The sequence below is a fragment of the Calypte anna genome, chromosome 10 (assembly GCF_003957555.1).
Source record: "Calypte anna isolate BGI_N300 chromosome 10, bCalAnn1_v1.p, whole genome shotgun sequence".
Lineage (NCBI taxonomy): Eukaryota > Metazoa > Chordata > Aves > Apodiformes > Trochilidae > Calypte > Calypte anna.
The window spans coordinates 1,899,102-1,914,804 of record NC_044256.1 but is presented as its reverse complement, the minus strand read 5'-3'; the positions used below and the strand labels follow the sequence as shown (position 1 = coordinate 1,914,804).

The following is a 15,703-nucleotide window of genomic DNA, read 5'->3' as shown; positions in this document are numbered from 1 at the left end:
AGCTATTTTCCTAGGCTGCTCTTTAAATATAGAGTCATAGTTTATTTACAGATGGAAAGAGTTGGAAAGATGAACTGATTGAGAAAAATCCCCTGCACTAGCTCTGGATCAGACCACACCTGCTTTATCTGTGCATTAAATAATTATAATAAACATTTATTAAATGGGATACAATAATTCTCTGTGAACACTTACCTCACACATGACAGTGTCAGCTGGAGAAATGCAGCACAATGGACTAATCTATGCAACACTGCTACTGTGGAATAGAGTCCAGGAAATATGTAAAGCAGTGTTTGACTAAACTTTGCTTGGTCACCATTTTCTTTTAAACAGAAGACAATAAAGAAAACAGGAAAACCTAACCACAGAAAAATCTTTGCTACCCTCCAACATTCTGTGCTGCTGCTCCTAAGCATCCATCAGAGCACGTCTGGGGCATTCTGTCTCTTTTGGCACCACACAGACAGAAAACCTTTGGCCACTACTGTTTGACCCAACAGGGCAGTCACTCTGCCACTCTATTTTAGCAGGATCTTATTTAGTACTTGAAGTCCCGTGACCTATATCCAGTAAGGAGGTTCTGTCTAATACACTGATTAGATAAAAGGATGCTTTTCAAGCAATGGTTATGCAAGGAATCCAAACTGCAAGGCAAGCCCTGAAACACTAAACAAACGCTAAATTGCAAACAAAACACAGTTTTGCTCTTAAACCCATAACACATACTGGCCACCTGCTTGAAACTGAACTGTCTCTTATAGCTGCAAACAGACTTATGTTAAGATTTATCAATTCACCTTTATTAAAATGGAAAACCCTTTACCAGGGTAGAGTCATTAACATTTCTAGGAAGAAGGAGACTCAGAAGTGTCTAAAGATAGACAGATGAGAGCAATGATGCATATCTGCAGTGGCTTCTGGATTAGAAACATGAAGAGCTGATCAAGCCATTCAAAATGTTTCAGAAACACTTTTATATCAACATTGTGTGAACCTCTCCAACTCCAGCACTATCTGCTAAATAATGTATCAATCTCCAGCCTCAGATGACTACCACTTCTACAAATTTATTTAAACTAACAAGTCTGTACTCCCTAACCAAACCCAAGATCCAAGACCACTTGGTAAACACGTGTCAGGGTCTAGATGAGAACTCACATTTCTGGCTTTCAGTCTGACACTCAATGAAAAACACCACTTCCCAATAGAAAGAAAAGCCTCCAGTAATAAGCACAGGTTGTTGGACTTTAAAGAATACATATATAAACCTTGCAAAAATAAAATTACTTTTGTTTAAAAAGTTTTGTTTGAATCAGAAATATAAAAGACTGCAAAATCAATAAGAATTCTCCAATAAAATAAGAAGATCATCAAGGAATTTGAGATTATACTGGTCTCAGGTCAGAGTTTTACTGCCCTTGACACTGTAAAAATAGGCAGTAGAAATGAGACAAACTGCTTGCTGCAAAACCCTACGAGGGGTTTAAAGAGGCAGTATTTTGTGATCATCCCTTTCTAATTTTCATGGCTCCAAAACAATGGTCCACAATAAAATTCTTTTTCTTGTGTTATCCTCCTCACTCTCAATTTACTGATTTCAAACTTCAGATTGACAATTGATGTTTAAGACCAACTGAGTTTACAACATCTGCAAAACACAGGACAGAAAGCTCTCGGATGGTATCAAGAATCTCTTCTCAGTGAGAGCTGTCAAAGGCAATCACAGCAAACTCTACTGCAGGACTGATATGGGGTAAATACCAAGATGACAACCAGAATTCTATGATTTTTGAGGTCGTAGAAAAAAAACAGTCTTTCAGGGCAAGAAAAATTGTCCCATACTTTATATTCACATGCTGCTTAGAGACACACTAGGTCATCTAGAAGGTGGTTTTTTGAAGCAACATAAACCTTGCTCCAAAGTACTAGATCTAATCTGAGACAATGTCTGCAGTAGTAAGATTAAACAGGCTTGAACAAGCATATACTAAATAGCTTATAAATTATGGGTTGGTTTAAGAAACCTATCATACTTACTGTGGTACTGAAGATAGCATCTTTTAGGAAAAATCAAAGGATACGTAGGATGAGAAACAGGGAATGCTTCAGGATGGAAAAACAAAAGATTGAATTTTTTGAAAAAATATCCTCTTAAAGAGTAATTTTTTTTTAAATGCACATCAACCTTCTTTAGCTGCTGGTAATAGATCTTCTACTTTTTAAAACGCACATCAACGTTCTTTAGCTTCTACTAAGCACAAAACAGACCTGTGACTCAATCAAGTGTAATGAACATCTGAGAAAACTCCGAGTAAAGTAGTAGGCAAACCAAAGGCTAGAAAAATAATTTGCTGGCAGGCTGAAACACTCTGCACATCCAAGAGCAGAATACTTCTGTTTCCTCTGGGACTTAGACAATCAATGACTGTAGATCCATTCAGGCAGCTGTACCCTTTTGAAGTCGTGTACTGCTGCAGATGGCAGACAGAGCACACATTTATAGGGCAGAACTAATTTCTCCTACTTTCAACAAGAGTAGCCCCATATCAGAAGTCCCCAGGAATACCCCCTGTGCTGTAGTGTGATATGTAATCACAGCACACATCAGACTTTAACCAGCATAAAGAGTCAACCTGGTCATTTGCCACTAAATTACTATGCCTCCCTTTGTTTGTGTGAAAACAAACAAACCGTGGTGAAATGTGAGCCATAAATTTAAGGACAAACACACATTTTCCACCCCCTCTGCTTTGAGAGGAAATGGCTTACTGAAGAAAACATTGCTTTACTGCATCCAGGCCAATGGTTTTCCTCTTCCTATTAGAGAAGGATTATAGCAATTCATGCTGAGCCAGCACTGCTGCAGCTGGACTTTGATACTACTTGCCAGGCTGCCCAGTTTACAGTTAAGTCAGGTCCAGCTGTACAAACTGCAGTCTGCAATGCAGCAGCAAATTAACTGTTTAACTCAACCCCAAATCCTTTTTCCCCACTTACTGAAAAACAGACTCTGACAAACTATGGTTCTGGCATTCTTTCACAAGCCATAAGATTTGCTGCAAGTATCTAAAAATATAGCTCATGGCTGACAGCCGGAGGAACCGATCAATCAAAGTTCAAGAGGTGCATTTTACAGTCCAGATGTTCTCAAACTCTGCTCCAACGTACAGAGATGCTTAGGTCACGTTCTGCTGACTCTTCTCCCCTGTGCTATACCACTTTGTGTCCAAAAGATGAAAAGTACAATTCTTAAAATATTTCTCCTTAAGCATTTTCTCCTTTTGCTACAGCTAGCATAAAAATATCACAGCAAATCAATGAGATGAAAGGTGGTCCTGGAGACAACTTGATCTAAAGTATGCATCAAACTTGAACCTCTACAAGGGGATGACCTCAGAGAGAGCACTAAAGGCACAAAAATTACAGGATCCACGTGTACATACACAGACTCTGGATAATGACAACAATTCTACAAGGCAAACATGCTCTTCCTAACCTAACCTAACTTTTTCAGTTAATAGTGTGTTGAAACTTGGGGAAAACCAGGGAAAAGCAAAAGACCTTATTTGTTTGTTTAAGGAAAAAGCTGGTAGAATTTCCTAGGCAAGTAGATTGCAACAGTGAACGTGTTACTTGATCTTTATTAAATACTCATGCCTTGAAAGGTTTCCTCCAACACCTCCATTATTAATTAATGTAAAATACAAAACTACACCTTGGAGAAATGACAGTAACTTTAAACATGCATTTATCCATGCACTAAAAGACAAAACTATCTCAAAACCAGCAAAAATGTAAGCTTGGATCCAACATTGGTATATGCCTTGTATAGGGGATATACATACTCTAGCTATGGACATATCCATTATCTTCATCCATCATGCCACCTGGATGTTAAATTAACCACTAACACCACTAACTAATGCCACTGACACCAAATGTCATGATAGGCAAGAAGGGCAGCTGCCAGGTCTAGCATGTTCATTCAGCAGCTGTTGCAACATATATCTCCTCTCCTTGCACAGATCACAAGAACCATTATAGTTCAGTCTTTGGGGGCTGAAAGGAAAACATAACTTAGGCTGATTTGAGGAAAGTCATTAGAAATTCAGTAACATGTAGCTCCATTGTCTGAAAGAGAGAAATTAAAATCAGGCCTTATACAGCACCTTGAGATCTCAGGTTTTATTTTGATCTTGGCTCACATGTACTTTCTTTCTCCTTCCCTCACAAAGGCACATACTTCTCATAGGAGATTAAATCTGTAAGCAGCCTCTAAAGCTGTTTTGCTGCCATTCCCAGAAAGCTGCTTTAATTTTGCCAAGTCAGAAGAATCACCAATCCATTACCTTTGCTACATGTTCCAAAGCACACTAAGACCTGAGTTATGTTCAGCTGTTCAGTGCTTTTCCTTGGAAAAATGCTCTGCCATTTCATTTTGCTCCGTTTTCCCTTCCCCAAATAGAACTTTTGCCTTTGGTTTCACATCTCTGCTCTAGCCATAGGGTTGCTTGATGGCAGCAGAACATGAATTACATTCCGGGTTTTTTCAGTCCTAAGTAAGCCAGACAAACTCTCTCCTCTTACTAAAACACTGGTACCATTTGGATTTTTCCTTGAGCAATTCAGCCTCTTGCCCATCATTGCACTTCATTTTCAAGTAACCATTAGCAATGCAAACCACAGCATCCCATCTGCATACTCAGCTTCTAGAGTGAATGAGCATTTCCTTTACCTGAAAGTTCATGTCTTAGCAGCATGGGTAAACTGATTCATGCCCAGAACACCACACCAGCACTGCAGACAATATTCTGCTATTAAATTCCTTTACAGACACACTACCAAGTCAGCCAGCTCCTAACTATTAGTGTGGATAAAGATGGGGTTTGGGTGAGAAGTAGGGAAGTGATTTCTTTACTTCACCACCAGTTCTGCTCTCTGAAGGGTTACTGAGATCACGCAAACTGCCTTCTTTTTCCCCATTTCTCACATCTTATGGCAGCTATATACAGCAGGACAGATTCCTTTATGTATGATAAATGCTACAATCATCACCATCTCCTTAGGGAAGGCAGAGTGCTGATCACAGCTCAAATGGGTATATAGCTCAAACTGAAAATATAACTTCTCTCCAGCAAGGCAGACTGATCTTCTGCAGGCTAAACAGACACAGAACACCTGTTTTCATTAACTGAATATGCTGCACTTGATACAATAAAACCATTAGAGTGGGTATGATCACTTTTGTTGTCCTTTGAGGCAATAATTTTATCACCTTATTGCTTTCTTTTAAGCTCCAGTCAGGGAAAAAGAAAATAAGATTGTCTTAAGCAGGATGAAATCCAGAGGAAAAGCTCTATTCATGATCACGTTGTTCCCCAGCCTTTCTAAAACAGAATACTGGAGCAACTGGGGATTTCACCAAGCTGATGGCTACCCCCAAGCATGAGCTTACAGAAGTGAGTGTCCAGAGAAACCTGCCAGCTTCCTTAGATCTTGACACACTATCAAAAGTTATCAGCTATTGACACTGCAGTCAATACTTTCCTTGGGATCTTAAAGCATTAAAAAGCCTAAATACTTATGAATAAGGTAGAAATGTCTTCTCTAGATAAGTAAAATAAGGTACAATGCATGACAGAAAAACACATGCGATTTCTCTTGGAACTCCTTGCATGTGTTAACCCTTTACTTGTTCTCTTTCACTATTTTCTTTCACTTCTGCCCTCAAGCAGTTTGGGAAGCATCTGAACTGCTTTATTCTTCAGGGCATTTTCTGTTTTGTTTTTTAATACAATCTATATTTAAACAGCCTGTATGGTCCTCCGTGTTGCTGAACACAAGCACCCATACAAAGCTAAATGCAATAAACCAAAAAACCCTTTAGATAACTGCCAGAACTGCTGCTAGCACACAGTAAGTTGAAGTGTGACACACACACACACATAGAATTGTTGCAAAAGCTTTCACTGAACTCTGTTCTTAAATCAGCTGCATAACAGATGACTTAAAATACAAATATTCTATACAAAAATACTTCAAACCTATGCTCAGAATGGAAACAGTGCCATTATCTGCTTAACAAAAACCAATTATTCAATAATCAAGGTATTGAGCAAGGTCTGAATGCCTATAATATATTATTTGATAATTTGGTGTCTGACCTAGACAGAGCTACATATAATTAAAGGTTTCAGATACATTATGTTCTTCTCCTGCCAAGTGCTGTTTGTGCAGTAGGCTTTGTATACCCAGTGAAACTAACAGAAAAACAGTCTATTTCTGACCAAAGTGCTTTGTTAAACCATCTAAACTAAACCAGTGCATAGACCCAAGGTCAGATATTCTATTAGGGAAGCAAAATACCACTACCACCTCTTTTTCCTCTGATACCAAATTCTTCTTTTTCTAATACAGAGTTTTGAATGTCAGCCTTCCTTTTTTCTATCTTCATTCTATGATAAACCACTCTGCTTTCTGATAGCATCATAATCAAGGTAAGTACTTCATTACATTAGACATCAGTTAGAAAGAAAACTCCTGCCCCACATGGCCAACAACAAAAAGTGAATATGTATGAACAGGATTTTTAAAATCTGAAATATTCTGGCACTAGGGCATGAAGTCTTCCTTCTCTTAACAAAGTGAACTGTGCAAGCCTTTATTTCCCAGTCAGTTTATCCCATGTACTTTTAAACTTATTTGAAGGCTTGAAGGAGAAGAAAGCTCACTTCACATGTTCGCTCAGTCTATGAAAACTCTCCACCAGGGCTCTCTGTGAAGATGCTCATTAACAGTGATTTCAGCTGAGGAAGCAGATCATTTCTCATTAGATATTACAAGCACTTCATTTAACCCAGCAAATACCAATCAGACACTAAGCTGATGCTAGTTACCCAGGCACTTCAAGAACTGGCCATGCTTACAGACGTGCCAAGTGAACAACCAGTTAGTCTCTGGTCACTGTATCTGATGCTTTTATATTCAGACCTTGGCAGGCTACCAACTACTTTGACTGCAATCTCTGGCAATCTCTTCCCTCCTCCCCCCAAAAACTGAAATCATTTTGGACAGAAAGGTGTTCTTCAAAAGCAAGAAGCCTCTTTATTCTTTAGATTGAAACAGTGCATTCAGATTGGGAATAGCATCCAGCCACTAAAGGAAAAAGGACAAATTTTGTTCCCATAGCTCCCGAATTTCAGAAGAGAACAACGAGTTGCTGACAAGGCTTCTTTATCCAAACAGAATGTAATTTAAAACAAACAAACAAACACCCGTACAACCGGACAGTATGTAGTTCAATAATCAAAGGCTTGTAAGTGTCCCTGTGCTCCTATACTTCTGACTGTTCAGGGAATCCTTTGCCCGGTGCTCCAGGCTTTCCCAGCATTTCAAAGTATATCATCATTTACATATCAAAACCCCTCTACTTTCTGACAGGATCTGAATCCTAGGATCCTAGGTATCAGCCTAAAAGCAGCACTTCAAGATAACTGTTACAGTCTCTTGTTTAGCTAGAACCAGGGTTTTTTACCTCCACAGCAATTACTACTTTTTCTACAGCAGAATAGATGCAAGAAAATGGTCAGTACCTTGAACCTACGTATCTTTAGGGTCTTGACATCTAAACAAGTCTCAGGAGTCACTTTGATCACCTGATCCGGACTTCTAAGATCTCAGAGAAACTATGTAGCCTTACCAGTTATTTCTGTCTCACTGAAGGAATTCTTCCTCATTTTCACACTAAAAAATAGTAGCAGGGAGCAAAGTTTGACAAAGACATCCATGGCTCTGAGCACGTCATAGTTACATCCATCACAGATTTACCCTTCAACAAACTCCTGAATATTTAAATAACATCTTTCAGAAGACATCAACACCATGCATTTAAAACCCCCCAATCACTACACTAACCAGCCCCTTAAACCTCGGGTTTTTCTGTACCTTTTTTTGTCCTCCTTTTGAATTGGAAAAAAATTCCTCTGCGCACAAATCTTTCAATGTTTCCAAGAAAAATTAGCTCCAAAGTTCTGCCAGATACAGATCATCAGCAATTTAACAGGCCCTGCAATTCAGTTCCAGAGAGCAGAGCTGACTGTCCTCAGTGACACCACTACTACACTATTCAAGTTACAGATCACTAATGGATAGGCCACAGCCCTCAGGAGACTGTAAGAGAAGCCATTAAGTATTTCCTTCTTCCAAAAACCACTCAGGATTCCCACTGTCAATCTGGTTTCACAGCTGTGCACCAAGGGCTGGATTTCCATTTAAAAATATTTAGAAGACACAGTAATGCTCTGTTCAAAAACAGTTTGTTCAAAGTAAATCTCAAACTCAGGTTTTCTTGGACAACTTACAATAAACTTCTGTCTCACTGCCTGCTCCAACACAGGAGAAACACTTTCTAGAAATTAAAAGGCATTTTTACCACTGTATCACAGTGAGGTCATTACAGCACATGTAACAATCAAAAGTGAGGATCCCTGACCTAAGCAGCAAGAAAGATTGTTTTAGATAAATTACTTTCTTCCAACACTCCCACTTACTTTCTGCTTTTATAACAACGTCTTCCAACATAAACAACCACAGCATTTTCCCTGTGGCTACATGAAAAACAAGTTATCAGCTCACAATGATGTACAAAAGTTGCCCTTATCTTCAGGTAAGATCTCAGAATATTATAGTATAATTATAGCCTAATTAATTTTTCAGTGGCACCCCCTTAGATAACCAGAACAAAGTTAATGGTATTAGGCTGGAAACGTCAGTAATGTGAAATCTGATGACAACAAAAATATACACATAGTCACACTGTAAGTGGTGGTCTTTGATACAAAGAGAAACAGAAGTATCTGGATATGCCCAAAACCCCACAAGACCTAAATTAACAAAGATTCTTGAAAGTATCACACTTCATAATTTTTAAAAAGAAACTACTAGTGAATTCAGTACCTGCTATTCATTTAAAGAGACTATGTTACAAGCTTGTGCTGGGATGCAAAAACGTCAACAGAATTTGTCCTGCCCCAGAACCAGTGTTACCTACATAAGGCTTTCCTAAGCATCCATCACCACTTGCAATGTTCTCATTAAAGTCTAGTTAGACTGCAAATCCTCTGGGAGAGGATTTGCCTTTACAGCACAAAGCAGGTCCCAGTCTTTTTTCTTTAAATACTATCATAGCACAAGGGTTTTTTTTTAATATAGGAGGAGATTGAAAATATTCAGAAAGCACTTTGTGTTCACTCTCTGTGCTTAATTCCCATTTACAGTTCAGAATAAACATTTCAGCTGCCATTCTATGAACAGTTTTACCTATACAAGAAATTCAAGATGGGGCCAAATTTATCTGCATAATGATTTCACAGTAAGTGGCAACCAGCTGGACAGCACACTGCCATATGCTCCCCTCTGCTGAAAGGTGGAAAAGTGAGCAAATATGAATCAGAAAAAAAGGAAGGAGAGTGGGGAGACAAACATCTCTGCAGTATGCCCATTAATTCATACACACAACCTGTCCTACCAGAAGCACAAACAAACTTCTCTGCTCCTTCTATGTTAGGAGCTGAATTGCAGGGAAGCAATGGCAATGATCAGGGGAGCAACTAGGGAATAGCTGTTGTCTGCTGCATAATCCATGCCAGACAGGTATGTGTCCTTGCTACCTCCAACCCTGTCCCACTCCTCAGATGATCCATTGTGCCAGCCCAGGGAAAAGAACCAGCATTGCCAGGGCCCTGTCCAAGTGCTGGGAAGGTAACACAGACATCTCTCCATGGGGTCAGCCTTTCTGGAAGCTGACACTTTTAAGAGGCTCAGAAGCTGTGCCCACTCTGCAGCCTCCTCTGAACTTGTTCTTGCCCAGAGATAGCATGTGTCAAAAACTTTTAAGTAAACCTTGATGATACCCAAGTCTTACATTGCTCTTTCAGTTGGAGCAGACAATCTGGCCATGTTATAATGTCTTCAAGGAGCACCTGCCCTTTTGAGCTAGTCCTAAAAATAACACCTTTCAAAGTTCCCTGCTCAGAAAATCCTTCTCTTCTTAAGATCAAACAGGAAAAAAGAAAAAAAGAGCATTCAGATTTCTGGAGGTAGCAACTGGTAACGAAAGAAAACCAGCAAATGTGTGCCAGAAAAATCTTCCAGGCTGCAGGGTTACTTTTACAAGACTTGTGAAAGTTCACATGGGAGCCCTAAACCTTTCTTGTTAAAAAGTTGTTTCCAGAGCTGTCTAATTTTATCATTCCAGATGAGCAGACAATTATTTACTAGATGCAAGTTGTAAGACCCAGGCAGCTATTACATACAGAGAAAAATTACAGACCACTTGCTAGCCCACACATACTGCATGCCTCATATTTACACCCTGGAAGTTTAACTTTAATTATTACAGACAGTAACACTTTAATTCACTTTAAAAAAGATCTTTCTTTAAATTTGTGCCATAAGCCAAGTCAACTGATAGCCCAAATGCTGTACTTTTAGAAAAGAAATTATTTGCAAGTCATGAACAAGTGTATTTAAGGCAAAATACTAAAATAATTCAACAGCAAAAGTCTCACCAACTTCAATAAAATCTGACTTTTGCTATTTTTATATATGAATTCTCAATTCCTATTACTGGAAAAAACTGGTAGGCACACTTAAATATCAAACACCTAACTCTTCCCACTACAAAGACTTCTGTAACTTTTTTTTTGAGAATCTCTGACACTCACCTAGTTTGCAGGCAGCCTTTGAAGTTCCCTGGAACAGCAGAGATGCTTTGTCTCATGGCAATCTATTCAAGTTAAACTGAACTGTTTTCCTGTGCTTGCTTGTTTTTAATCAGGTATTTGGTGGCCTCTCAAAAAAATTAAATTCAAATGGACATGAACTCCATGTACACAATGGCCGGGCAGCTTGCACCTCCAACAGCACAGTGGCAAGCAGCCTGCTACAGAGCTCTTACAGGGTTGCTGAGGCAAAAAGGGAAAGTGTGGCAGGGTCAAAAGCAAAAAGGAGAATGAAATAGGTCAGACTGCATCTGTTGTTTCCCAAACAAAGCACAGACCCTAAAGATTCTTCCTTATTCACAAAGTAACCACATTGCCAAGTAAGGCAACTGGTTGAATTAGAAATTACTACTGAAGGCTCAGATCCCACTTCAGGATTTGTTAAGGTCAACAAAGGAAATTTATACCTTGATATATTGTTTTAAAAAAAAAGCTAAACCACACAATAATAAGAAGTTAGCAGCTAATTTGCAAGAAGGTTATGTGGGTTCAAAGTTAAGCTCTTGAAAATTAGGAAGCATCATATTTAAAACAGCATATAACTTAAGCTCCATTTGCATTAATCCTCTTTTTACCTGTTAAGATCACACACTGGTTTTCCTGCAAATCATTGGCTCATTCAGTGAACAGGCTGCCACACAACACGCAGCTACATCTCTAAATCAGGCATCTCAGACTTTCAGCTCTGACTTTGCAACCAAAAGGTTTGAACATGCATTTTAACATGCATCTTCATTGGTTTGAAATGCTATGGGTGCACTTGGTGCTTTACATGATGCAAGGAAAGATACAGTAATGGCCACAAAATAATCTTAGAGTTGAAATATATCAAAGCAACACTGAACCCTAGAGAACATAAACAAAGGTGACAGGAAAAAACTCCTGCTGAAAATATTATGATTTTGAACAGAGCAAAAAAGAAGCCAACACTGCATTTTATAATGTCTAGTTATTAACAAAAGTTAAAGAAAACCTAATTAGGTTTACAAGGTCTTTCTTTAAACTCATGCAAAACTAATGATTTCAACAGGACTACATGGATGTAACAGAGCTCCTTGTGACCTTATTCCTAAATTAAGAATTAAACCCTAATAAATCACTCTTGTGCAGCTCAGAGCACAAACAAGAGCAGCACATAGGTGGATTGAAATACAACAGAGAAACTGAAGTAAACTTCTGCCATCTTCCACACAGCTTCTGCCCCCACTGTACCATCTAAGAATTTGGTGGAAAAAATCTTCCAATTCACCTTGGGCAGGAGCCTTGAGAGCCAAAGAATGCACAATGGCCAAGTTCTACCCCACATGGATAACAAACCTACATTCCATTATTTTTCTCTTGAAGATGGTATTCCACGAGGTATGCTCAAGTCTACCTCACTACAGAAATACTCCTAAGGTATTGACAGAATTTGGAATTTTTTTTCAAGTTGAAAAAACACAAACTCCCTACTTTCCAACACCGCAGATTCCAGACCTGGCACTCGTATTACTGAACCTAACAAGCATGTGGCAAGTGAGTTCCAGCAGCACACAGTATCAGGGTAGAAGCAGTGAGGAAAGAAAAAGAAGGAATCAAATCATTGTCTTCCTCTCACATGCCAAGTAGCAATGAGGATTCTGCAAACAGCACTTAGCTGACACACAAGGCAGAAAGGACTCCATCTCACTCTCCTGTGTCAATATTGGCTCGGTGGTGTTCATAAGGATAAAGTATTTTGCTTGTTAGGTAATACCACTGTCAAGGAAGCAGATGAGTTGAGCTCCACTATACTGACACAGTACCCATTTCCTGCACTTACAGAGTATGCATTTTTATATGACATAGCACAATTGAGTTAACTGATGTTCTATTGCCAGGTAATGAAACTCATTTAAATCAATATTGATAATGTATTATAGGTAAATTTAAGTAATACCTGGACCTCATGGGGAATGAAGCTTCTCCTCCAAATTTGGATGTAATCACACCTAGTAACAGTGAAACCATGCTCTTGATCACACTTGAGGTTTTCTTAGTTGTGTCCCTCTGTGCTGAAAGTAATGAGATGCAATACTGCTGCAGAGTCAGAACCTGCAGTATATAGACCAGCAGAGACAAGACAGCAAGCTGCTGGGTACCCAGGTTTCAGGGAGCCACCACTAAACCCAAGTTGGAGCAAGAGCACAACAGCACCAAGAGCCAAGGAGAGGGGAAGCATAATTAGCTGTATGCATCTTTTCCAGGGCACCTTCAGAATTGTAATTAGGCACATACCTAAGTAACCTTTTAGAACAGACACAGCAATACGTAAAACAGCTACACTCTGCATTATCTTCTGCATTTATGCTGTCAGTCACAATCTGAAAATACTTCAGCTAAGTAGCAGGCTAGCACTAGTACTTGCACTGCAAGCACACATGGCTCACATCTTAATTTTCTTATTGACCTTTTCATAAGCTGGTTGGCGTTAAGATCTTTATCTCACCTGCTACTCCAGTTCTGAAACTAGAACAGTTACTCTTGCTATACGTTCTCTTTGCCCACCATTGCCTTTGGCATAACTACTACCTGCTTACCACATCTAACTTTCTGCACAACTTACACCTCCTCTTCCCCTTCGAACAAAAACCTTTGCACACAGAGGAAAGTTGATTTTGCAATCCAACGGGCAACACCAGGACAGAGCTGCAAAAACTCCACTTTGTTCAGAAACATTTTACAATGAGTTTGTGTATGCATTCCTACAGGAATGCAGGCTTTTAAATCATTCAATCACTTCACTGACTGCAAGCATACACTTCACAGTGGTTAGGAGGAATAATGCCTCTGAAGCAGTAGATACTTGCTTCTTATTCCACATCCTCTGTAAATGAGAAGTATTCCTTCCCTGCTCTGCACAGACCATACACATCTTATTCACAAGATCAAGTAGCAGCTTTTCCCATACAAGATAACTGCTGTATAACATTAACCCCGAGGTCTTGTTGCAAAGTACTTATGTGCTACTGTTGTACAGACTACTTCATAATACTTCCCTAATATGCTATTAACAACCCTTTTACAAATGTCCAGCAGGAACTTGCAGCAACATACCAGAAAGCTATTAAGTATCAGTATCACCCCACTCGATCCCTGTTCGGGTAATGAAGTTCTACAGCACATTAAAAACATATAGGTCACTTACCCTTCTTTGTGCAAATTCCAGTAGCCTTTCAAAAACCCTAGGAATCCTGACAGTGATATCACAAAACAGCAGCTCCTGACTCTGTCTGTAACGAGAGGTGCCCCATGTTCAGAGAAATGAGGCTCCTCTGCTGACTGCTTCCACAGCTGTAAAGTATCCCTACATCAGAACCCATTTTACTCCTTTTATCTATGCAATCATTTGCAGCTGTTACAATGGTTTCAGGTGCATGCTCTACTTCAATAATACAGAGCTTGTAGGTTGGTTTGCTCTCAACCCTGCATGCAAGAACCAGGCAATCGTGCTTGAGTCAAAATTTAACAGATCTTTGTATTAACTTCAGCACGCTAACAAACTTAAAAACTAGGCTTGTTGGTCTCTATTTTCCTGAAGTAAAGTTCCCGGGACATGCCATCCCCTTACAGCACATCGGTCCTCACAGTAACAGATTTCACTTCTACAGATGTAACAAAAAAGGCCCATTAAGTTCGTAACATTATTACGGAAGGCAAACCCAAAATTCCCCGGTTAGGGTAAACTAACTGGATATTCTCAAAACAAATTACTACTGATCCTTTTCTTGTGGCAAGGAACGATGCTAGTCTAGGACAGAGGGTTTCAAAGAGAGCCGCAGCATCTTACGGATCTACAGCACTCCCTGCCAAGAAACTGTTCGAGCGGGCGTCTCGTAGCGGTAGTACGCCTTAGGTGGGCTTTCCACACGAGAGAATAAAAGCTACTTCTACGCTAAGGCGTTACTGGGCTTATTGACATCGGGGAACCGCACGCCAGAAGTTGGCAGCCGGCGCCCGCCCTGAGGCGCAGGACCGCGGCTGTGGGGACGCGGCCGCGCAGCGCTGGCGGAAGGCTGAGGGGGCCGCGGCTGCCAAAGCCCCCTCAGGTAACTCCCCGGAATCCCCTGAGGTAACCCGCCCGAGCTCCCCCGGAGGTAACCCCCAGAACTCCACCCTCAGACCCCCCCGAAGCCTCCGGAGCTTCCCCCAGACCCCCTGAGGTAACCCACGCACACCCCAGCCCTGCCCTGAGGGAGCAGCGTCGCGCGGTCACACGCGCCCCGCACCACAGGCGGACACGGCCCCAGGGGACGCCCCCGCCCCGCCATCAGACTGACCCCGAGGGAAGGTGCTCCGGCTCCGCCGCCCCCCGCCGCAGGCCGGGCCCCGTCGCCGGGAAGTTGGCGGGAGGCGGCGCCCCTAGCTAAACTTTCTCCGCCGCCGAGGGGCTCCCCGCTCCTCATCCGCCAGCGCGGCCCCGCCAGCGCGATGCGGAGAGACCCCGGCACGCCGCTCTGCCCGTCCCCGGGGAAGGGAAAGCGGGGGGTCCGCCTTGGGGCGGTGGCAGCAGCGGTGGGGGATGGAGGCTGTGTGTGTGTGTGTGTGTGTGTGTGTTCCCGGGCCGCGCCGGGACACGGCACGTACCTGCTGCCCGCCCCGCCGCCACCGCGCAGTTCCCGCTCCGCTAACGGTCCGGCGCGCGCCCGCCGGCGCGAGGAGGGAGTTTGGGGGGGGGGGGGGGGGGGGTTGGTGTGGTGAGAATGCCTGCGCGCGAGCCCGCCCGCCCGCCCTTCCTCGCGGGTCGCCTAGGAAACAGCGGGCTCGCGCGCAGGCGGCGGGGGGGTGTGGGGAGGGGAGGGGGGGGGGGAGGGGCGCGCGCGCGTTCGTCCCGCGTCACGCGGGCGGCGCCGACCCAATGGTGTCGGGGGAGGGAGGGCGGGAGGCGGCGGAACCGCACG

General features: G+C 41.7%; 1 protein-coding gene across 5 annotated transcripts in view; it reads right to left on the bottom strand.

Annotated features, from left to right (window-relative positions):
- Positions 1-15,703, bottom strand: part of TMEM266 (transmembrane protein 266) — an 88,868-nt gene that overhangs the window by 71,552 nt on the left and 1,613 nt on the right. For 2 of the 5 annotated variants that reach the window (XM_030456977.1, XM_030456972.1), the window contains exon 1: positions 15,390-15,477. The exons of 1 other annotated variant lie outside the window; for it this stretch is intronic. The gene's annotated coding sequence lies outside the window, so the exon portion shown is untranslated. Of the gene's footprint in view, positions 1-13,950; positions 14,006-15,082; positions 15,132-15,389; positions 15,478-15,703 lie in introns of those variants that run through there. 2 more of the 5 variants (XM_030456974.1, XM_030456975.1) reach the window with 2 other exon arrangements.